Source organism: Microcaecilia unicolor, chromosome 2 (assembly GCF_901765095.1).
Source record: "Microcaecilia unicolor chromosome 2, aMicUni1.1, whole genome shotgun sequence".
In the NCBI taxonomy this organism is placed as follows: Eukaryota; Metazoa; Chordata; class Amphibia; order Gymnophiona; family Siphonopidae; genus Microcaecilia; species Microcaecilia unicolor.
This window is the reverse complement of record NC_044032.1, coordinates 95,238,796-95,262,998: the sequence shown is the minus strand read 5'-3', so window position 1 is coordinate 95,262,998 and position 24,203 is coordinate 95,238,796. Positions and strand designations below refer to the sequence as shown.

General features: G+C 44.0%; 1 non-coding gene across 1 annotated transcript; it reads right to left on the bottom strand.

Moving 5' to 3' along the window:
- Window positions 1–4,240: 4,240 nt before the first annotated feature.
- Window positions 4,241–4,404, bottom strand: LOC115463809. The gene has a single exon (XR_003941092.1). It is a non-coding gene; the product is annotated as a U1 spliceosomal RNA (small nuclear RNA).
- Window positions 4,405–24,203: the final 19,799 nt, after the last annotated feature.

Sequence of the window (24,203 nt, the reverse complement as noted above, 5' to 3'; positions counted from 1 at the left end):
GTATCCTGAACATCTATCTGTGAGTAAATTATCTGTGATTTATTCAATAAAAGAAACTTCATAAAATAATAGAGACTTCAGGTGATTGCTGGGCCAGGGTTATGCTCCATGATATTGGGGCTTCTAATTACCAAGCTCCAAGAGTCATGACAAATATCAACCGGCTCACCTTCATCCACATGTTTGTTCACCCCTTCAAAGAAATGTAGTAGATTGGTGAGGTAAGATTTCCCTTCACTAAATCCATGTTGACTTGCAATCTCATTAATCCATGCTTTTGAATATGCTCTGTAATTTTGTTCTTTATAATAGTCTCTACCATTTTGCCAGGCACCGACGTTAGACTCACCGGTCTATAAATTCCCGGATCTCCTCTGGAACCTTTTTAAAAAATCGGCATTACATTGGCCACCCTCTAATCTTCCGGTACGACGCTCGATTTTAAGGATATTACTAATAGCTCTGCAAGTTCATTTTGTCCTGGGCTTCCAGGATGGTGTTTTTGAACAGCATCCACTTGATGTAAATTTTTGAACCTCGCAGCTGCTGCTCAAGTTTTGTTTTGTTTTTTTTGTTTTTTTAACCATTCTTCTCATTTTATCATAGTCTCCTTTTTTAAAGTTAAATGCTGACGTATTTGATTTCCTAGGTATAATTTTAAATCTAATATCAAATCCGATCATATGATCACTGTTATCAAGCGGCCCCAGCACCATTACCTCCCGCACCAGATCATGCGCTCCACTAAGGACTAGGTCTATAATTTTTTTTCTTCTCTCGTTGGCTCCTGTACCAGCTGCTCCATAAAGCAGTTCTTGATTTCATCAAGGAATTTTACCTCCCTAGCGTGCCCCAATGTTACATTTACCCAGTCAATATCAGGGTAATTGAAATCACCCATTATTATTGTGTTGCCCAGTTTGTTTGCATCCCTAATTTCCTTTAACATTTCTGCATCAGTTTGTTCATCCTGGCAAGGCGGATGGTAGTACACTCCTTTCACTATCTTTTTCCCCTTTACACATGGAATTTCAATCCACAGTGATTCCAAGAAGTGTTTTGTTTCCTGCAAAATTTTCAATCTATTTAATTCAATGCTCTCCTTAATATACAATGCTACCCCTCCACCAATTCGATCCACCCTATCACTACGATATAATTTGCTCCCCAGTATGACAGTATCCCACTGGTTATCCTCCTCCTACCAGGTCTCAGAGATGCCGATTATATCTAATTTTTCATTTAGTTCAATATATTCTTACTCTCCCTTATTTCTTAGGCACCTGGCATTCGCATATAGGCATTTCAAACTGTGTTTGTTGTACCTGTTTACATCATGCGCAGTACTTGACAGTATTAATTTGTAATCTTTTGTCTGCTTTTTATTTTTATTTAAGGACACCTGATCTACTATGGTCTCTTTTGCAACCTCACTATCAGGATACCCTATCTTCCCTGTTTTGGTGATATCTTTGAAAGATACCTTATCCCGAACCATGCGCTTTTGAGTGACTGTTGACCTTCTCCCCCCCCCCCCCCCCCCCCCCCCCCACCCATTTCTAGTTTAAAAGCTGCTGTATCTCCTTTTTAAATGCTGATGCCAGCAGCCTGGTCCCACCCTGGTTAAGGTGGAGCCCATCCTTTCGGAATAGGCTCCCCCTTTCCCAGAATGTTGCCCAGTTCCTAAAAAAATCTAAAACCCTCCTCCCTGCACCATCGTCTCATCCACGCATTGAGACTCCGGAGCTCTGCCTGTCTCTTGGGCCCTGTGCATGGAATGGGTAGCTTTTCGAAAAATGCTACCCTAGAGGTTCTCGATTTGAGCTTTCTACCTAAGAGCCTATATTTGGCTTCCAAATCCGCTCCAAACTCTCTTTTTTTCTTTTTTTTTTTTTGGTGTGAGCAGAATAGAAATCTCTGGTAATGTAATGAGGAAGTAACCCATCCTCTCTTGCCTGTTCCCCTCCCCCTTTTCAGTGTAGAAGTTAAAAGTATTGTGAGGAGCGGATGAACTGATGAAACAGGAAAGGTGTTACTACTACTACTACTTATCACTCCTATAGCGTTACAAGGCATACGCAGCGCTCTACACCATATATCAAAAGACAGTCCCTGCTCAAAGAGCTTACAATCTAAATAGGACAGGCAAACAGAACAACTAAGAGGTAAGGGAATTAAAAAGGTGGGGATAAAAGGGTACATGGCAAGTGAGTAGTGGTTAGGAGTCAAAAGCAGCGTTAAAGAGGTGGGCTTTTAGCCTGGATTTGAAAATGGCCAAAGATGGGGCTAGGCATACAGGCTCGGGGAAGTCTATTCCAGGCTTGAGATGCAGCGAGATAAAGGGAACGGAGTCTGGAATTAGCAGTAGAAGAGAAGGGGCCAGACAAGAGATTTAGCCACAGAACGGAGTACCCGAGGGAGGGCTTAGGGAGAGACAAGAGTGGAGAGGTACTGGGGAGTGGTAGAGTGAATGCACTTGTAGATCAAGAAGAGAAGTTTGAATTGAATGCGGAAACGGATAGGGAGCCAGTGAAGTGACTTGAGGAGAGGGCTAATGTGTGAGCATAGCGACTCTGGCGGAAAATGAGTCACGCAGCAGAGTTTTGGACTGATTGAAGAGGAGAGAGATGGCTAAGTGGGAGGCCGGTGAGAAGCAGGTTGCAATAATCTAGGTGAGAGGTGTGGCTAAGGGTTCTGGTAGAGTGCTCAGAGAGGAAGGGACGGATTTTGCTGATGTTATAGATAAAGAAACGACAGGTTTTGGCAATCTGCTGAATGTGAGTAGAGAAGGAGAGAGAGGAGTCGAAGATGACCCCAAGGTTACGAGCTGATGAGCCAGGGAAAATGAGTGCCATCCACAGAAATAGAGTTACGGAGTACATCAAAATACTTTTTCACATTACCATATGATATGTCTGGTGCGTGGAATGTCCTCCAGAGTGGGATGGAGAAGTCTAAGGTGTAGAGCTAACATCAACACCTGACTGCCATGGTAGAAGCTTAAGTGTCCCTTATAGGATGCATGTATAAGAGGGGTCAATACTTCGTTGCCTCTGCTAGAATAGTTATCAGATGAGGCAACGTGTCAGAGAAGACAGACTGAAATTTTTTTTGGAATGTTATGCATTTACATGATTTTTTATTTAGAGGGTAAATAGGCACCTATTTTTAAAAAACAAAACCTTATAGGAGCTGATGTGCCTTTATAAGACAGTAGGGGCAAATCAGCAAAATTTGCAGCCATACTTACATTTGTTCCGGAGCAGGTGTAAATATTACCACATTAAGTGTGCATGTATTTTATAATAAATAAAGAGCACACATACTTTGCCCAGTCTCCACCCCAGAACATGCCTATACACAGGTCGGGTAAAATTATGTGCCACCTTTGCACTGTGCGCACTTCACATGTGTAATCCTTGGCATAATTTTATAGATGCACTTTTATGTGCATAAGGCAGATTTTTAGGTATAGAAAAGTTTATAAAATTACTCCTATATTGAATGTCAAAATCATTTAATGCAATGCAGATAAATTGCATTGTCCTCTGGTTCAGTGGCTGGCTCAGCATGAGAGCTGTTAGCAGTAGAGGGGCCCTATCATTTTCTAAGCCATTTGATATTCATTAGTTTGTATTGTTTTCTTGCATTTCTAGTTGTAAGGTCTGTTTCATGAGGTGCAGAGCTGGATAAGTTTTGGCTGATTGTTGCACAGAGGAGGATTGTATCTTAAGACCCAATAGCGAGAACCTAATTTCTCAAAGAAATTGTGAGTATGTGCAAGGTATCTACCTGAAGACAAGAAAAAGTTAATACGTTGAGATCTTAATGCTGAATTTTTAGACTGTATTTACAATAATCGATGCCAACAAGCGGGATGTTTTTTGCAACTTCCAGTTTTGACAGTGTAGTGTGGTTGCAGGAACAAGGAGACAGGAAAACCTTTCAGACACAGTGTAGGGTGCCCCCTCTTCCCATAGGGCCTGGCTGCAGGGCCTCTCTCCCTTTGTTCTGGGAAGCCTGCAACACCATTTGGGCCTGTCCTTTGAGACAGACACTGAAGGCTGTTCTTTATCACTCTGCTGCAGTAAAGCGTACTACTCACTAATGAAGGAACTAAGTAAGCAGTTCCTATTAAGTATGAGCTGTTAAAGGGATTATTTTCCCTGTTCTTGAATTCTGGAGTCTCAAATAATTTAAATTGTACAAGAAGTTCATTTTCTGTTTTTTCACCACAATTCAGGGGAAAGCGCGAACGCAGTCCCCCACTACCAGAAATTATGCAGTCGACTTTCCCGCATTTGGGGAAATCGCAGGGGTCAACCCACCCGAAGTGCAATGGATGAGCCTCACCCTGGGAGAACCACCTTCCTGATCATGGTATCTCCCCTGCCAGGTAAGTATGAGTTGTTTTAGAAAAGTTTGGCATGTCCCCTCTTGGCCAGCACTGTACAGATAAGGGAGGTATTTTCACTGTCTGCTAAAAGTCAACTATTCAAGTAAGAAAATCCTTCAGAGTTCTTCCACAGTGGCAACATTTATTTACATCATTTAAATAACCCCTTAAAGGATAATAAAATTGTTCCCTCATTTAACCATTTTCTATTTCCCAGAGTGCTGTGTTTTCAGTATTTGCATGTGGTGACGCGCCTTCATGCCAGTAGGGCGATTCCTAGCAGTTGGGTTTTTTTCTGTATGTGAAGCTAATCGTGGTTATCTGCACTTTTAATTTTCGCTTTCTATTTTTGCCGACAATAGTTTAGGTTCATTGTGGAAAAAAAGGTTAATGGCTAAAACAAATTACTTTAGGCACATCACATGCTATGATATTGCGGATTTTATGCGAGTCTGCAGGGTATTCTGACAGAAAAGGTGGGGGTAGAATCCTTTTCACAGTGAGAGTCGAGAATAAAGGCTAATTTCCTACTGAAGAAGCTACTGAAGTGAAGTTCCAGAAATGTTTTCCTTTTTTAACTGTTAACAGAATAGTTTCCCCAGTGCGACTGCTAAGGGAAGGGAGAAAACATTATAATGGGGATGAAGCTTCTGAATAATACAAATGCCTAAATATTTACAGTGATTTCCTATGTTTAACTACTGCAAATGTTGAATCTATAGTTGTAACAAGTATGTAATGCACACATGCCCTGATTCTGAGCAGTAAGCCAACAGCACAGAAAACTAGCTCTCAAAGGAAATGATATTCAAATTAGATACATGTTGTTAAAATGAAAGCAAGGGGAGAACGTGCTTGGCGCATCCGCAGAAGACTTTCACGGTAAGCCCAGTTCCCGTGCATATGCTCCAGGCAAACCTACACGTGAAGCACACAATTGGCATGTGTTTTCTGCACATTTAAATATAAATTTTTCGATTTTTTTTTGTTTTGTTTTACTTAGAAGACATATTTAAACACAGGAAACATGCGCCAGTGTGTGCTTTCACTTTTGGCTCTGCTCGGACTTGTGCACATTTATTTTTCACTACTGTAGCTTAGGGACTTTCACAGGTGTCTTTCTGCTTCAAAATTAAAACCCGGCAGATTTTAAAGATAGAATCGTTAGAAATCCTCTCTTCAAAGATATTTTTTCAGAGTTAAGGAAGACTTTGTTTTGTACGCTGTTCTCTGAGCATTGGGAGTGATTAGGAAATTACCTCATAAGAATAGCTATACTGGGTCAGACAATGGGGCAGTCTAGCCCAATATTCTGTTTCCAACAGTGGCCAATCCAGGTCAAAAGTACCTGGCAAAAACCCAAATAGTAGCAACATTCCATGCTACTGATCCCAGGGTAAGCAGTGGCTTACCCATGTCTGTTTCACCAGCAGTCTATGGACTTTTCTTCCAGGAACTTGTCCAAACATTTTTTTAAAACTCATATATACTTACCGTTACCACATCCTCCAGCAACGAGTTCCAGAGATTAACTATTTGTTAAGTGAAAAAATATTTCCTCCTATTTGTTTACAAATTATTTCCATGTAATTTCATTTGAGTGTTCCTTGGTCTTTATTCTTTTTGAAAGAATAAAAAAATCAATTTACTTCCTTTCAGGATTTTATAGACCTCAATCATATCTCCCCTCAGCCATCTTTTTATGAGAGGCATTCCATACCCTTTATCATCTTCTTTGAAACTTTTCTAATTCGGCTATATTTTTTCATGCAATATGGCGAACAGAACACAATACTCAAGGTGAGATCGCACCTTGGTCTTATTTACCATCCCTTTCCTAATAATTCTTAGCATCCCATTTGCTTTTCTGGCCGCCGCACATTGGGCAGAAGACTTCAGCTTATTGTCTACAATTGCACCTAGATCTTTTTCTTGATTACTGACCACCCCCCCCCCCCCCCCCCCCCCCCCCAAGGTGGACCCTAGCATCAGGTAACTACGATTCATGTTATTCTTCCCAATGTACATAACTTTGCATTTGTCCATTGTGATAAAGTCACATCCAGAATAGTTGGGTTAAGGCAGTTTCAGTCTGAAATACAAGTCCCAGAAGGCATTGCAGGCAAGGAGCCAGGGGGGTGAGATGAGGAACCCAGACTGGACTCCTAGCTGCAGTAGGGGAAGACATGGGTGTAAGCTGGCAGGATGTGTAGAGTGGCTGCTACTGGGGGGAAAGAGAGATAGGAAGCCCTGGGTGCAGGAGCTCCTCATTAGTCTGGTGCTTAACTCAGCTGGTATGGGTGTGGGGGAAGCTAGTGGAAGGAGACTGGTTGTGAGAGCAGAAGCCAGGGATTGATTAGGCAGATGAGAAGGAGTCCCAGGGGAGTTCAGTTCAGGAGGAGGAGAGAAGTAGTTGCAGGCTGAAAATCCTTGGGCACGAGAGGTCCCTAAAGTACTGAAGCAGGCTGAAAATCCTTGGGTGTGAGGAAGTCCCTAAAGTATTGAAACCTCCTGAAATTAAAGGCTTTGTGATTTAACTGGGATGATGAACTGATTGAACTGTTTGTCTTGGGAATTGAACTAATGTTTATTTTGCACTGGATAAAGAGCCCAGACTGAAGCTGACTGTGAGCCTGTATTGAATCCTGGTAGGTGCTGGTAGCCTACTGCTTAAAGGGGACTATTGGCCACACACTTTCAGGTGGCTTACATGTGCTTAAGATTAAAGGTGAATGCTGCTGTTGGAACCGTGTATCAGGTCTACTAGAAACCTGCATGGAATAAAAGCCTTAAAATTGAAGTTGCTGGTGGACATTTGTTTTCTTGACTGTACCAGGAGCCTGTGGCTGAAGGATATTATTCTATCCTTGGCTGCACCTAGAGGTACATGGTTACACCATATTAAATTTCATCCGCCATTTGGATGCCCAATCTTCCTGCAATTTTTCACAGTCCTTATGTGTTTTAACAACCTTGACTAGTTTTGTCATCTGAAAATGTAATCACCTTACTCATCGTTCCAATTTCCAGATCATTTATAAATGTGTTAAATAGCACTGGTCCCAGTACAGAGCCCTGTGGCACTCCACTATTCACCCTCCTCCATTGATAGAAATGGCCATTTAACCCTGCCCTCTGTTTTTTGTCCAATATTCAATTCTTATTCCACAACAGAACATCGCCTCCTATCCGATTACTCTCTAATTTTCTCATGAGTCTCTCATGAGAACTTTGTCAAAAGCTTTCTGAAAATCTAGATACAGTACTTCAACTGGTTCACCTATATCAACATATTTATTCACACCTTAAATGAACTACTATTACTACTACTACTTCTTATTTCTATAGCGCTACTAGACGTACGCAGCACTGTACGCTGGACACAGAGACAGTCCCAGCTCGACAGAGCTTACAATCTAATTAGGACAAACAGGACAAATAAGAGATAAGGGAATTACTAAGGTGGGAATGATAAAACATGGGTACTGAACAAGTGAGTAGGGGTTAGGAGGTAAAAGCAGCGTCAAAAAGGTAGGCTTTTAGCCTAGATTTGAAGACGGCCAGAGACAGAGCTTGACATACCGGTTCAGGAAGTCTATTCCAGGCATATGGTGCACCAAGATAAAAGGAACAGAGTCTGGAGTTAGCAGTGGAGGAGAAGGGTGCAGATAGGAGAGATTTACCCTGTGAACAGAGTTCCCGGGGAAGAGTGTAAGGAGAGATGAGAGTGGAGCAAAATGAAGCAAGACTTTCCTTACCTGAATCCATTCCCATTAAACCATGTTTGTGTTCTGTAATTTTATTCTTTTTTTTCCCACTTTAAATTTTTATTAGAATAACTCTGCATCAGTCAGTTTCTCAAAGAGCACAGCCTGCTCACATTCGCCCATGCAGGGGCTCATAACTACTAAACTACTACATCTACTAAATCTGGAACTAACTCATCCACTATATCTACTGTTACAAAACTCATGATATCAAAATCATCCCATGAACAGTATCTACTACCCAACTAAACCAAGCACCCCTAATATACAACATCCCCTTCCCTATCCCTCTAACCATCTCCCAACTCAACCTGAGAACACCCCCTGGTTCTTTGGGGCACTCTCACTCCCCCTCCTATAATACTCCACAAGCCTAAATACTTGTCAGTCGCTGTTGTAATCGAGTCCATCCACCTTTATGTTGCCATGCCCCCTCCCTGCGGTATGTCGTTAGTCTCTCCATTTGTATTAACTGACCCAATTTACATTTCTAGTCACTCAGTGTCAGGGAGGGGGGTCTGTCCTCTTCCAATACTGTGCTATGAGGCACTTGGCTGCTGCCAACCCCTCAGTGCAACCATTTCCACTCCTCCCAAGTGACCCTCTCATTATATAAGCCGAAAAGGCACATCAAAGGGCTGCACACCAGCGATGACCCAATCAACTTTACTAATGCTTTCATAACAGCCTGCCAAAAGGGTACCACCCTGGGACATGTCCACCATATGTGTATAAAGGAACCCCTTTGTGAATTACACCTCCAACACAGATCCGATGTACCAGGGTACATCCTGTTCAATCTCTCAGGTGTGTAACACCATCTGGATAAAACTTTATATGCATTTTCCTGCACCAAAACACATACCGAGGCTTTCTGCACCTCCCCACAAATAACTTCCCACTCCTGATCAGAAAAGCTGCAATTTAAATCTTCCTCCCAAGCCCCCTGAAAACCAAATGGGCCTGGGATCATATCCCCTCAAAAATTTATATATCACTGATTGTTGCGTTCTCGAGGGCCTTGGCATTCTGTCAGGGGTCTTCCCCAGGAACCCTGGGTACGTGAGTCCTTGGACCACGGCCGAGGAGCGGCAGTGGCAGGCAAGATCCCCTTCGGAGAAGAGACAAGACTGGACTGGAACCCCGGACTGGAGTCCTGCACTGGAACACTCAGGACTGGAAGGCACCGGACCGGAACACACTAGAGTAGGCTTCACCTACGCTTAGCTGCCTTTCCCCGAGGGTTGAGCCCTCAGGTTCGAGCAGCCGGTAGGGCTTACAGGAAAACCAGAACTGGAACCAGCAACAGGAACAACCGGAGTCAGAATCCAGCGGTGCTCCCAGGTACCTAGGCTAAGGCAAGGCAGACAGGCAGGGAAGAGGACACAGGAGCTACATACAAGCTAAGCTCAAGGGAATGGGAATGACAGCTACGCTTGCCAGAGGAAGGGTTAGACTGGAGCTTCAGTAGCTAACAGATAGAAAGGAGAGAAATGGCTGCAGCATCAGCCGCTGACCAACCTCAGACAGGGAGCAGCACCACTGCACAGGGATAACAGAAAGGCTAGAAGCCCACAGGGAATAATAAACACAGAGAGGCTGAAAACCCACTGAGCAGTAAACACAGAAAGGCCAGAAGGCCCACAGAGCAATAAACACAGAAGGGCCAGAAGGCAAGGCCCACAGGTGATAGTAACTCGCAAAGCAGAAGGGCTGGAAGCCCACAAGAAAAGACAAGGCAAGCTAACTGTGCAAACAGAACACTAACCTCGGGACCTAAGGCACTGCGGAGGCATTGGCAATGCAAAGGCAAAGGCTGTAGTCTCTAAGTGCTTAATAAAGCCCTTCAACACCAGAGGCGCAGCTACAGCAATCTTTAAGTAACTACGGAGGCTGTTCAGGCACAAACCACAGAGCAGACAAAAAGCACAGTGAAACACAGAGAGTCTTCCCACACCCAGGTGTAGTGTAGTGGAGCAATTAGAGTCATGCTGGAAGCAGCCAGTACACACAGAGAGAGAAAGAGCTAACCCAGACAACACCCACAGGTGCAGTATAGTGAAGCAATTAGTGTCATGCTGCTGGATGCAGCCAGCACAGAGAGCCAGAGCTAGCTCAGAAAGGACAGACAGAAGAAACAGGAGCCAGCTAGGAAGCTGAACCCCAGGAACAAGGTAAGTCTGAGGGTGGTCACGGCCACAGACGTGACACTATCGGTCTGGGGACCTTCCTCAACAAAAGCCACAGGTTTTCCAAACTTTCCCTCTCCTGAGGATCCCCCCGCAGCACCAGCCCGGAGATTCACAATGCCCGCTTGCTGCCACCGCACAAAACTAGCATTTTCTCTCCCCGCCCCAAGTTTTGGCTCCCATCTCAAAGGCGCCAGAGTTGACACCCCATCAGACTGTCACCATTTCCTCCCCACTCCTCCCCACAATTCAACCAAATGCCTCACATATGGGTTCTCTATTCCTGCCAAGATCACTCCCACTCCTTCGGTAGTCCATAAATAAGAGCTCATCGGCCTGTCGGGCTATGCGATTCCTCCAACTGTGTAGCAGGCTTAATTATCCCCCTCTCCCAGTCCATAATCATCCTCAATTGGGCAGCAACATAATACCATTCAGTCTTAGATACTGCTCTACCCCCCCCCCCCCCCCCACCCTCAGGGCACCCCATAGCGCCCAGCCAGCTAAACGGGGATGCCTCTCTCTCTCCCCCCCCCCCCCCCCCCCCCCCCCCCCATATAAACTGTGCCACCAAGCCCTGCAGTTGTTTAAATGTCCGTTTCGGAACCTCCACTGGTAGCGCCTGAAACAAAAATAACAATCTAAGCAGCATGTTCATTTTCACCACTGCCATACGCCCCCACCACGAGAGCCACAGTCCCTTCCACCGGGACAACTCCCCCCAAATTTGGTCTATTATCTTCCCATAATGAAGACTATACACCCTACCCAAATCACTAGGAATCTGAATCCCCAGATACCGAATGTGGTGCTTGGCCCACTTAAACGCAAACAATACTCTCAATCTACCTTTTTTCCCCCTGTTTCAAAGAAATCCCCAGTAGCTCACTCTTATCCATGTTAACCCTTAGGCCAGCATAGCATTCAAATTCCTTAAAAATCTCCAGTACCACAGGTAATATCCACTCAGGATCCACCTGAGGAGGAAATCTTCAGCCGGTGGGGTTTGAGGATCTCTGCCAGTCATAGAAAAGTGTGCCACAATTTTGGGTTGGCCCGAGTCCAAATAGGGTGGGCCCTGGCCCACCCATGGCTACGCCACTGGCGGCTGCACTCCACTTTGCTCTCATATCAAACCATATCATGTGATGATCACTATTGCCTAGCTGGGCACTCACCTGGACATTGGAAACACTGCCTCCATTTGTGAGCACTAGATCCAGCGTCAACCCTTCCCTCATAGGTTCCATCTTTGTTTGTCTGAGTAAGGCACTTTGACAGGCATTCACGATCTACTTATGTCTTTACTGTTCTGCCCACAGGATGTTCCAATCCACATCAGGCAAATTGAAATCTCCTAGCAACAGTGCCTCTGCTTTCATACCAGGCATATGGATACAGTGGTGGAAATAAGTATTTGATCCCTTGCTGATTTTGTAAGTTTGCCCACTGACAAAGACATGAGCAGCCCATAATTGAAGGGTAGGTTATTGGTAACAGTGAGAGATAGCACATCACAAATTAAATCCGGAAAATCACATTGTGGAAAGTATATGAATTTATTTGCATTCTGCAGAGGGAAATAAGTATTTGATCCCCCACCAACCAGTAAGAGATCTGGCCCCTACAGACCAGGTAGATGCTCCAAATCAACTCGTTACCTGCATGACAGACAGCTGTCGGCAATGGCCACCTGTATGAAAGACACCTGTCCACAGACTCAGTGAATCAGTCAGACTCTAACTTCTACAAAATGGCCAAGAGCAAGGAGCTGTCTAAGGATGTCAGGGACAAGATCATACACCTGCACAAGGCTGGAATGGGCTACAAAACCATCAGTAAGACGCTGGGCGAGAAGGAGACAACTGTTGGTGCCATAGTAAGAAAATGGAAGAAGTACAAAATGACTGTCAATCGACAAAGATCTGGGGCTCCACGCAAAATCTCACCTCGTGGGGTATCCTTGATCATGAGGAAGGTTAGAAATCAGCCTACAACTACAAGGGGGGAACTTGTCAATGATCTCAAGGCAGCTGGGACCACTGTCACCACGAAAACCATTGGTAACACATTACGACATAACGGATTGCAATCCTGCAGTGCCCGCAAGGTCCCCCTGCTCCGGAAGGCACATGTGACGGCCCGTCTGAAGTTTGCCAGTGAACACCTGGATGATGCCGAGAGTGATTGGGAGAAGGTGCTGTGGTCAGATGAGACAAAAATTGAGCTCTTTGGCATGAACTCAACTCGCCGTGTTTGGAGGAAGAGAAATGCTGCCTATGACCCAAAGAACACCGTCCCCACTGTCAAGCATGGAGGTGGAATTGTTATGTTTTGGGGGTGTTTCTCTGCTAAGGGCACAGGACTACTTCACCGCATCAATGGGAGAATGGATGGGGCCATGTACCGTACAATTCTGAGTGACAACCTCCTTCCCTCCGCCAGGGCCTTAAAAATGGGTCGTGGCTGGGTCTTCCAGCACGACAATGACCCAAAACATACAGCCAAGGCAACAAAGGAGTGGCTCAGGAAGAAGCACATTAGGGTCATGGAGTGGCCTAGCCAGTCACCAGACCTTAATCCCATTGAAAACTTATGGAGGGAGCTGAAGCTGCGAGTTGCCAAGCGACAGCCCAGAACTCTTAATGATTTAGAGATGATCTGCAAAGAGGAGTGGACCAAAATTCCTCCTGACATGTGTGCAAACCTCATCATCAACTACAGAAGACGTCTGACCGCTGTGCTTGCCAACAAGGGTTTTGCCACCAAGTATTAGGTCTTGTTTGCCAGAGGGATTAAATACTTATTTCCCTCTGCAGAATGCAAATAAATTCATATACTTTCCACAATGTGATTTTCCGGATTTAATTTGTGATGTGCTATCTCTCACTGTTACCAATAACCTACCCTTCAATTATGGGCTGCTCATGTCTTTGTCAGTGGGCAAACTTACAAAATCAGCAAGGGATCAAATACTTATTTCCACCACTGTATCTTCTATCAGATCTTTGTCCACTTTCTCCATTTATACCAGAGGTCTGTAGATAACACCTATCTTCTCTTTCAAGAACATCCCTCTGCTCAGTGTTCAGCGGCAGCAAAGAAAGCAAATAGAATGTTAGGTATTATTAGGAAAGGAATGGAAAATAAAGATGAGAGTGTTTATAATGCAATACTGTGTGCAAATTTGGTTACCGAATCTCAAAAAAGATATAATGGAATTAGAAAAGGTGCAGAAAAGGGCGACGAAAATGATAAAAGGGATGGGACGACTTCCCTATGAGGAAAGGCTGAACTGGCTAAAGCTCTTCAGCTTGGAGAAGAGATGGCTAGGGAAGATATGATAGAGGTCTATAAAATAATGATGGAGTGGAACAGGTAGACGTGAATCACTCATTTACTCTTTCTAAAAATACTAACACTAGAGGGCACGTAATGAAGCTACAAAGTAGTAAATTTACAACAAATTGGAGAAAATATTTCTTCACTGAACGTGTAATTAAACTCTGGAATTCGTTGATGGAGAATATAGTAAAAGTGGTTAGCTTAGCGGGGTTTAAAAAAAGGTTTGGACAGCTTCCTAAAAGAAAAGTCCATAGACCATTATTAAGATGGACTAGGGGAAATCCACTGCTTATTTCTAGAATAAGCAGCATAAAATGTATTGTATTGTTTTGGGATCTTGCTGGGTACTTGTGACATGGATTGGCTACTGTTGGAAACAAGATACTGGGCTTGATGGACTTCGGTCTGTCCCAGTATGGCAATGCTTATGTTCTTGTTAAAGCTTTTTCCTTTCCCTGAGTTTCATGCTTTTCAGCTGATATGATATTATTTTTCACTTACATCGCCACTTTCGGCCCTCCCTATCCTTCCTAAAAGATTATAACCCAGTATTGTCACATTCTGTTCATGAGTTATTAAATTATGTCTCTGTAAGAGCAGCAATATCCAAGTCTTGAAATATCATGGCTTGCAAATCTTGAACCTTTTTACTTAGGCTACAATCATTTGTACTCATTGCTTTCCTTGTGTTAAGTGTGTTTAGATGGTTTCTAAGCCCACTGCTATCATATTTTTGCTGGGGGTGACTTTCAGAATTCCCTTTCTTCCTATTGTCACCCCTGCCCTCTAGTTTAAATGTCCAGAAACATACCATCTGAATTTCTCCCCAAGGATCCTTCTTCCCATCACAGAAAGATGTAGCTCGTCATTATAGTACAGCCTGTGATTTTTGCCAAGTACTGCCACATTCTCATATGTATCTGAAACCTTTTTTACACCTAGCTTCATGTCATTTATTGAACCCCGCTGTTTTACTTAATCTTTTCTCTTTCTTCCCATATGTAGGGATAATTTCAGAAAAAGCTTCAGTCCTAACCAAAGGCTTGAGTCCCTCCCCGATCTTCTTGAACGCTCACAGGCCGAAGATCAAAGGTAAATTTATTTATTTATTTGTTGCCCTGCCCTCCAACATAGAAAGATCTCATCAAGTATTAGAAAGAGCTCCAAGTTAGGCGGCACAATTGAGAATCCTGGCCGATTGGCACCCAGCAGCTAACAAAAAATGGCTACATTGGGAAAGGGCATGGCTGGGGATGAGGGAGGTGGGGGATCTCTTGTGGATATCCAGTAAAGAATTGGGGAGTATAGGGCGCAGAATGCCCATTGGACTTAGCCACATTTTATCCACTTGGTGCCAAATTAGGAAACAGTGGTTCCCGGAGCGTACATATTTTCATCAGACAGGGATATGCAGGGCACCAGGCTTTCCTTTAGGGGCCACTGAGATAGCCTTTAAACACTGGGCACGGGCGGGTCTTCACAAGCTGGGCCAACTGTGGGATGATAAGATAATAAGCTTTGCAGAGCTACAGGAGGAATATGGATTGCAGGCTAGAGATCAGGTGTTTTACTGTTGCATACGTAACTACCTCCAAACCAAGGCCCAAGAAGAACTGGAGCTGGGGGAAACATCTTTGGAATTGGCAATGGGGAAAGGAGGGGGAAGGGGAAGTATCTCACGCATATATTTAGCATTACTCCAACATACAGACCCCCAAGGAACATATATCAATAGATGGGAGGGAGTATTGCAGGGTACATTCTCAAAGGAGTGTTGGAAAAGGGGTTATCGCTATCTTTTTTAAACCCTCTATGGCCCAAAATGCAATTGAAAATGGATTTAAAATTTTTTACTGGTGGTACTATACGCCAGATAGATTACAGCAAATATATCCAGAGACATCAGGAGACTGCTGGCGACAGTGTGGGGCTAGAGGCACATTTATGCATATTTGGTGGGAATGCCCCAAGATAATAGAATTTTGGAAGAATGTGATAGCAATGATAACGACAGTACTTCAGTGCCCCTTCCCCTGCAAGCCGGAGTACTGCCTCCTTCACTTCAAGCCAGCTTCAGCGACAGGGCCCCAGCACAAACTAGCCATACAATACCTGGTGGCAGCTAAACTGGTTATAGCCAGAGAATGGAAAAGCCCACAGCCGCCTGAAATGAGGCTGGTTATACAAAGAGTGGACTTCCTGTACCAGATGGCAAAGCTGACGGCTATGAGAAGAGGGCGAATGGGAGCCTTTAGCAAAGTGTGGCAACCATATGAACATTTGCATGAACAGACAATAGCACCACCATGATACGGGGGGGGGGGGGGGAGGGGAAGGGAGGGAAGGGAATACTAGCAATAAATGGCATAAAATTGTAGCGTATTGTTATGAGTGATAAGATGTAAAAATGAGAAATGCTTTGTATAACTGAAAATCAATAAAAACAGTTAAAAAAAAAAAAAAGAAAGAAAGAGCTCCAAGTTGATTGAGGATATGACTACATGCGCAGTGTACAAACCTGGTAATGTAGGATTCCCAAGTCAAGTAGAATTGATGCTGCGCCTTAGTTATGTTGAGAGTCTCTATGTTGCAACTCAAAGCATGAAGTCTGTTGCGCCACTGCCAGTATGCAGGAGCCCTTTGCAAGGTCCAGTTGGCAAGTACACATTTCTTACCCACTAAACAAGCCTTATGAACGAAAAGATTCTGGTGAACAGTCCCAGCCCCCAACGGCGCAGTCCCTCCCAGGAGAACTCCCTCGGGCCTCAAACACACCTGTTGGTTCAATATGTATCCCAAATATCGCACCACCCTTATCCAAAAAGCTCTTACCGCTGGGCAGCTTCATATAGCATGATAAAAATTACCTGGTGAGCGTTCGCATTTATTACATTGTGGAGATTCTACCCCTCCCATCCGATTTAACCTTGACTGGGAAGTACGTGTTCTGTAGATCACTGTAGCCTGACATTCTCTGAGCTCTGCACTACAAGTCCTTTTAGGAATATTACGCAGACACCACAGTAAATCTTGCAAAATAATCAAGCTGTGTAAATCATCTGTCCAGTGCTGAGCCACAACAGTGAGATCCCTCCCAGGACAATACTTCACTAATCTGTTATGTAGTAATGATATCGAAATAGAATCATTAGTCTCCCCCCCCCCCCCCCAATGCCTTAGGAAATGGCCAATGGAGACCAATCCTTTATCCACCCACCGAGTCATACGCAAGTTATCTGATCCCGTTGGGAAGTCCCCATTTCCACGAATATGCAAAAAGGTGCTAGATCTGGGATCAAAAGACCAAAGCTTTGCCATATCTTTCCACAAGGACACTAAGGGCTGCACCAAAACACTTGTACATATATGAGCCGGCAACTCTGAGGGCGGAATGTGCAAGACATAGTGTAAATGCAGTGGGTTGCACAAAGCAGTTTCCATAGATACTGGTGTATATAGATGTGAGCCAAAAAGCCAATCTCCCAAATGGTGCAACAAACAAGCCATATTATATAGCCTGATATCTGGAATACCAAGGCCTCCCCTATCCCAATTACACATCAAGTACTGGAGACGAATCTGCGGACGTTTTTTCCCCCAGCAGAAGCGAGAGGTCAAGCCAGACACAATCCGCAAGTCCCCCTTAGTCATATATTAAGATAAAATCTGCAAAAAATACAACCATTTAGGAAATACTATCCTACCAAACAAAGAAACGCGGCCTGACAAAGAGAGCAGAAGCCCTTCCCATCTCTTGAACAACTCTTTAGTAAATGAGAATAGTTTAGCAGTGTTAACAGAATATAAATTTAGAGGGTTCCCTGTAAGTTGGATTCCCAAATATGTAAATGATGTCCTAGCTCTCTTAAAGGGGCAGTTTAACCTTTTCCATTCTTCCTCTACCATATGAAGAGCAAGAACTTCGGACTTATCTTAGTTGAGGCGAAAACCAGCGTAATCACCAAACTCCGCGAAGATCTCTAGTAAAGCCGGCAAGGATGTTTTAGGCTTACTTATAATCACCAATAGATCATCCGCAAATGCTGATATCTTGAACTGTTCTGAGCCTAGCTGAATCCTCTGCACATCTTTCACTCCCATAATGTCCCTAATCAGGGGATCCAACACCAAAACGAAAAGAAGCGGAGAAAGGGGACATCCTTGTCTCGTACCCCTTGCTATCTTTAATACATCCAATGACAATCCATTTGTCCATACTTCCGCCACCGGAGTCAGGTATAAAGCTCGTATAGCTGACAGAAAAAAACCATTTATCCCATAGGATTCCAAAGTCGCAAACATAAAATTCCAATTTACCCTGTCGAACGCCTTCTCGGCGTCAAAGCTAATAAGCAGCGCCGAAGTGAGACTACGATGCAACAGTTCCAAAGATGCTAAACTTTCTCATGGTGCTACGGACCATTCTTTCACGAAGCCCACCTGTGGCGCGGCCACCAAGCCAGGCAAGACTCTGGCCAGGCGATTCACCAGAATCTTGGCAAAGAGTTTAGTTTCATAAGGGAGCAAAGAAATTGGTCTGTACGACTCTGCCTTGAGTGGGTTTTTTCCCCGGTTTTAGCAGTACTATAATCTGCGCTTTTTTCAAAGAATCCAGCAACACTCCCTCAGTGACAAATTGATTGAAAACCACTGTCAAGCATGGCGTTATGTCGGATACTAAAATTGTAGTTAACCCATCCGCACCAGGCGCTTTATGAAGGGGGCTAGCCTGAATATTCCATCGTACCTCATCTTCCGTGATAGCTCCGTTAAGTGCCTCTTGTTATTTCCTCGTTAACATAGGGAGATCCTGCCCCATTAGACACTTCTCACTTTGCAGGCCTATATCCGCTGGAAAAGAGTATAAATGCTCATAAAAGTTTTTTAAAACTCTATTAATCCCCTCCGGCGTATGATAGTAAAACCCCGCAGAGTCTCGTATTTGAGTAAAATGTCTTAAGCCCACCCACCTGTTTCACCAATCGTGCAAGCAACTTTCCCCTTTTTTTTTTAGCATGTTTATACAATTGATACCTATAATAAAAAAAATGACTTTTGGGTTTTAGAATGAATCACTTGATTTAAAGCCGCTTGTGTTGCCTAAAGATTAGCTTTATTGACCTTAGTCGGCAGCTCCCCAAATCTTTGCCTGTCCCGTCTAATCTGTACTTCCAAACGGAGTACCTCCGCATCTCTCGCTCTACGTTTATGTGTATAGTAAGATATAATGTATCCCCTCAATACTGCTTTTGCAGCCTCCCAGAAAAAAATAGGATCTGTATGAAAACTTTCTCTATTAAAATCTGCATAATCCTTCCAATGCTTGCTTAAGTAAGTATAAAACTGAGAATCATAATATAATTCCCTGAGAAATTTCCATTGAAAGTGTCCCCTTGGTTCTATGTTCCAAGAGAGGGAGATCCAGATCAGTTCATGATCAGACACTTGGGTAGGCCCTTTCTCCGCCTGATATAGCGCTCCCGAACAACACTTCGAAATAAAAAAATAGTCTATACGCGATTGTGTATCGTGTTCTGGAAAGATGCATATAATTTTGCTTCCCCAAATGAAGCAAACGCCACTAGTCTATTAACTCCAAAGCATTATACAACCAAGGAATACCTCGACTATAGTTCACCGGACCCACCCGCGAGGAGCCAGAACTGTCCACCAAAGGGTCAAAGACTGCATTAAAATCTCCTCCCATAACAATTGGAATCTGATCAAAGGATTGTATTTGTTTAAATATATTCTGATAAAAGCTTTTGTCATATTGGTTGGGCGCATAGATGTTCACTAATAAACATAGGCTTCTTTTTCAGAAGCACCTTCACAATGATATATCGGCCCATGGGATCCACAATTAAACACTGCTTTTCCCCTGCTTTCCTTTGTTTCGCAGGGCCTTCTATTTAGTTACCAACCCACCAACGGCACAATTTTTTATGTTCTAAAGAAGTCAAATGTGTTTCTTGGAGCATTGCAATGTGTGTTTTTTGCCTCTTCAAAACCTGCAATATCTTGCTACGTTTAATAGGGGAGGAGATACTTCCTACATTCCAGGACACCAATTTAACCATAGGCCCCCCCTATTCTTGCGCTTAGCTTGATAGTAAAACCCACAAGGAACCCTTCCTTAAACCCATGGAAGTGTCCCAGCCTACACCCTCCCTTCCACAAACAAATTCTTGCACGAGGTAGACTGAACCTCCATGACCCCCCCCCCCCCCCCTTTGTAAATTCTGGAGCTGTCCCGTTCCCCTCCCGTAACTCCCCACCCCCCACCCCTTCCCCATCCAAACCCCAAACAAAACTCCTAATACCCTTCAAACCCCCCTTAGTTTCGAGTCGAGTTAAGACTCTTCACGTATTAGTGCCCTCTCCCCCCCCCCCCCTCCTACAGTAGGACCTTTTGCGCTGAGTTGTGCAATAATGGTGGTGCAGTATCCTATCTCTTCCCCCCCAACCCCTCCCTCCAGACAAATTCAATAAGACCCCCTCAGACAATCGCATTCAACCTCCTGTTGCTCTGCTCCCAATTCAAAACATATTCCACCAAATCCGAATAGTCTCACAAACCCTGCTGGGATGGATGGGCTCAACACCTACCCTAATTAACATACAAGCAAAGGAGAACTAAAAAAAAAAGGGGGGGAGGGGGGCAATAACAGAAACAGTAAATAAGCTCGGCTACATCATCTCAATTCAGTTCAGAACAGTTTCAATCCTAGAACAGCTTTGTAGCTTTAACTGCAAGTCAATACCCCTCTAGCATGCAACAATCAAATGGTGAATGTACATAACCTCCCCAACCTCCCCCTCCACAAAGGGAAGAAAAAGTTTGAGGAGTTGTGATATCAGGAGATTTTTCCAAGGCCCCTTCAGATCAGTCATAAAAAGATATCCCCTCCAGTAGCCAGCATATCCAGACCATGGCCTACCATCCTGAGATGATGTCATCCACGAAAAGAAATAGACAATATCCAAGTATATGTGGCACTGGCCAAATTTCAAAGTCTGAAATTGCCGCTCTGCTCAATGGAGTAGTCGCATTTGTAATCACCTCAAGTGACCCCTGTTCTGTCCTCTGACAGCCTCACACTAGTTTATAATGTGATCCTAAAATGTGTTCAGTGCCTTTACTACTGTTCTCATTTCTAAGGACTTTCATTGCTGCAGTTCTCACCGCAAAGATATGTGAGCAATGCATTGTGTGTAATGTAATTCACAGGCGATGCAGCCACACTTGCCTATCTGTATAAGAACTGTGCTATTGGTTGTGCTGCTGCCTCTCTTTCTCAGCCAAGCTTGGCTCCTTTGTCTACCTGCTATCATTTCCTGGTCATTCTTACTATCTCTGTCCTGAGAGGTTAGCCAGGTATGACCTTTCCCTCCAATCGAGGGCCGTCCTCTAGGACCACCCTTGCCACCCGGTGGCAAGCTCTGTTCCCATTGGCCTTTACCTCCTCCTCCCTGGACCTGTGTGAGCTTTCTTGACCTCCCTGTCCCTCTCGCCATGAGGCATTCTCCATCTTGCTTCAGGCCAACACTTGTCCTGCTTCAAACTCCCTGAAACGAACTTGGTTTTTTACCTTGAAAATATCTCCCTAATGAGATATCGCACACTCCAGTCACCCAGCTCTGAGTCATTTCTATCTGTTCAGCTATTTCTCACCTCTGCAATAAAGCTGCTTCTGTTCAGATTTCTACCTCCAACCACTGCTACAGCTCTCAGAATTACGGAGTCTCTGTGCCCTGGGGCAACACTTCTGAACATCTGACTGTGAGTAAATTATCTGTATTTATGCAATAAAGGAAACTTCAGAAAAATAATAGAGACTTCAGGTGTGTGCTGGTGTGCCAAGGTTATACTTCAAGATATTGAGAGTTTAAGTTAACAAAGAGTCTTGACAACCCCCATTCAGGGTCTCCAGGAACTCTTTTGCTGCTTCTGCTGACTTGAATACCTTGTCTGCTGTCTCATGGAACACTATGTTACTCTCAGTTTAGCAGGGTATACTAAGGAAAACTTTTGCCTCCGTTCGTATATAGCAGTACAGATTGGTGCAAAAGCCCTTCTTGCTCGGCCACCCTTGCCGAGTAATCCTGAAAGCACAGTATTTTTTGGTCTTCATAGGAAAGACAAGACCCAGCTCGCAATGCCCGCAGTATTGCTTGTTTATGTCCTTAATGTAGTATTCTCATGATCACCACACGTGGGTTGGCTGGGAGTTGCCTGTGTGGGCCTAGCCTATGTGCTGTCTCCACTCTCAGGGGCCCTGACAGATTATTAAGATTTAAAGTTTTCAGTAACCAATTCTCAAGAAAACTCACCAGGTCTGAGTCCCGTAATTGTTCAGAGAGGCCAATCAATCTCTGATTATTGCGTCTGGACCTATTCTCCAAGTCATCCAACTTCATTTCTAGTTCTAGCAGCTTTTTCTGCATTGCTCCTGCAGGCTCCATCATCCGATCCTCCAAGTCGCTGATTCTTTGCTACATCTGGTCCAGATCTAAATGGAACCCATCCAATCTTTCATGCGCCGCCTCTGCCCGATCATACAATGCCTGTAACTTCTTACCTAAAGCTGCTTCCACTGCTGCAGTAACCTTCGCCGTAATCTCCGCCATCCATGCAGAGCAAACCGTACCATCCAGCGGAACCTGCGCGTCCGCCATTTTGCTTTCAGTTGTTCTTCCCCTCTCCTTCTCCTTTCTTTGTATTTTAGCTGCCATTCCGTGAAGAGGCACCAGCAATATTACCAGCAACACTTGCCTTCTTCTCAGAGGCAACTGCACCAAGTCTGCAATGTCTGCAAAAGCACTTTACTGCTGGATTAAATAGTTTGATTAGGGGGAAGTGGAGGAGCTCCACTTTTCAGCGACCGCTCCCCAGCATGGCACCACATGACCTCTTTTGTTTTGTTTTTTTTATAACATAGGATAGACAATTGTCAAAAAATCTGTTAAGAAAGGGGGACACAGGGAAGAGAACTGATTAGAATTTATCAAACGATCTGAAACATACATTTGAAAATATAACAATTAAAAATAACTTAGCTTTAGGCTTGCACTGCTTCCTTAAAGACAGACAGACTAGCATAAAATAAAACACATGGCAAAAGTACAGTGTTAGATTTGGAGGACAGAAATATAGAACTTATAGAAACCAGTAGTTCTCCAATTCAGAGGAAAGGAAGTTTTTTTTTTTTTTTTTTTTAATATAGGAGAGGTTCACAGAGATTTCTTTCAGTTCCTCCACATGATCACCCTTGAAAACCATTTCTTGTACAGATAAATGTCTAATCCTTTTAAAAAGGAGATGGAGCAGGTTTTAAACTAGAATGGGGGTAAAGCCGGCAGTCTCCCAGGAGCGCATGGTTCGGTGTGGAGTATCCTTGAAGGATACTATTGAAACAGGACATTTAGGGAATCACAGTAGAGATGTTTCAACAATACTGAAAGTAAACCAGGTGTGCTTTAATGAGAGAGCAGTATAAAGGATGCACATTATCCCCCTTCAGCTTCTAAGCATCTTGTAAATCAAAGGAAAAAAAAACACAATTTGAACTACCTATATACAAATGCTAGAAGGCTAAAAAAATAAGATGGGTGATTTTATAGTATATAGCACTAAATGATAAGGTAGATATAATAGGCATCTCAGAGACTTGGTGGAAAGAAGACAGTCAATGGGACACTGTGTTAGGGTACAAATTGTATCGCCGTGATAGGATCAAATTGAAGAGATGGTTGTGCTATATCATAAAGAGGGAATTGAGTCAAATAACATAAACATTCCACATGAAACAGTAGCATGGAATAATTATGGATAGAAATTCCATATGTGAAGGAAAGAAGTATTCTTGTAAGGCTGTACTACCGTCCGCCGGGACAGAACAGACAGATGAAGAAATGTTGAGAGATTAGGAAATTGGCAAATTGGGCAACATTATAATATAATGGGTGATTTAAATTACCCCAATTTTGACTAGATAAATTTTATATCAGGGAGTGCCAGCAACATGTTAGCACTGCAGTCTCTGTTCTGGCTGTGTGGGTTGTTTGTGCCTTGGAGTTCTATGTGCTGCCTATTTTCCCTTCTGATTTAGTTTCCTAATAGTCCCTGTTGTGCTGGGCTCTTCCTGGTCTGCCTTGTTTCTGTCAGTCTGGTTCAGCTTTGCCTGCTTCAACTTCTGCTTCCGCTGTTTGTCCATCAAGTCCTGCCGGCCGCCTGCACCCAGGGGCTCAACCCCTGGGGAACGGTGGCCAAGCGCAGATGAAGCCCTGGTTAGCTGTTCCCAGTATTCTGTTTCTTCTGCACCACTTGCAGTACCCTATTGCTGCCAGCTGATTCCTGTGTCTCCTCCTTCGGTATCTGGGTCCTGCCTATCTGTTGGTGCAGTCCGAATATTGTCTGTAGTTCCCTTTCCTTGGAGGTGTTTGGCCCCATTCTTTGGGTGCCTGGAGTTCTGGGTGAGTACCCTGAGTTCTATTATTGTCCTG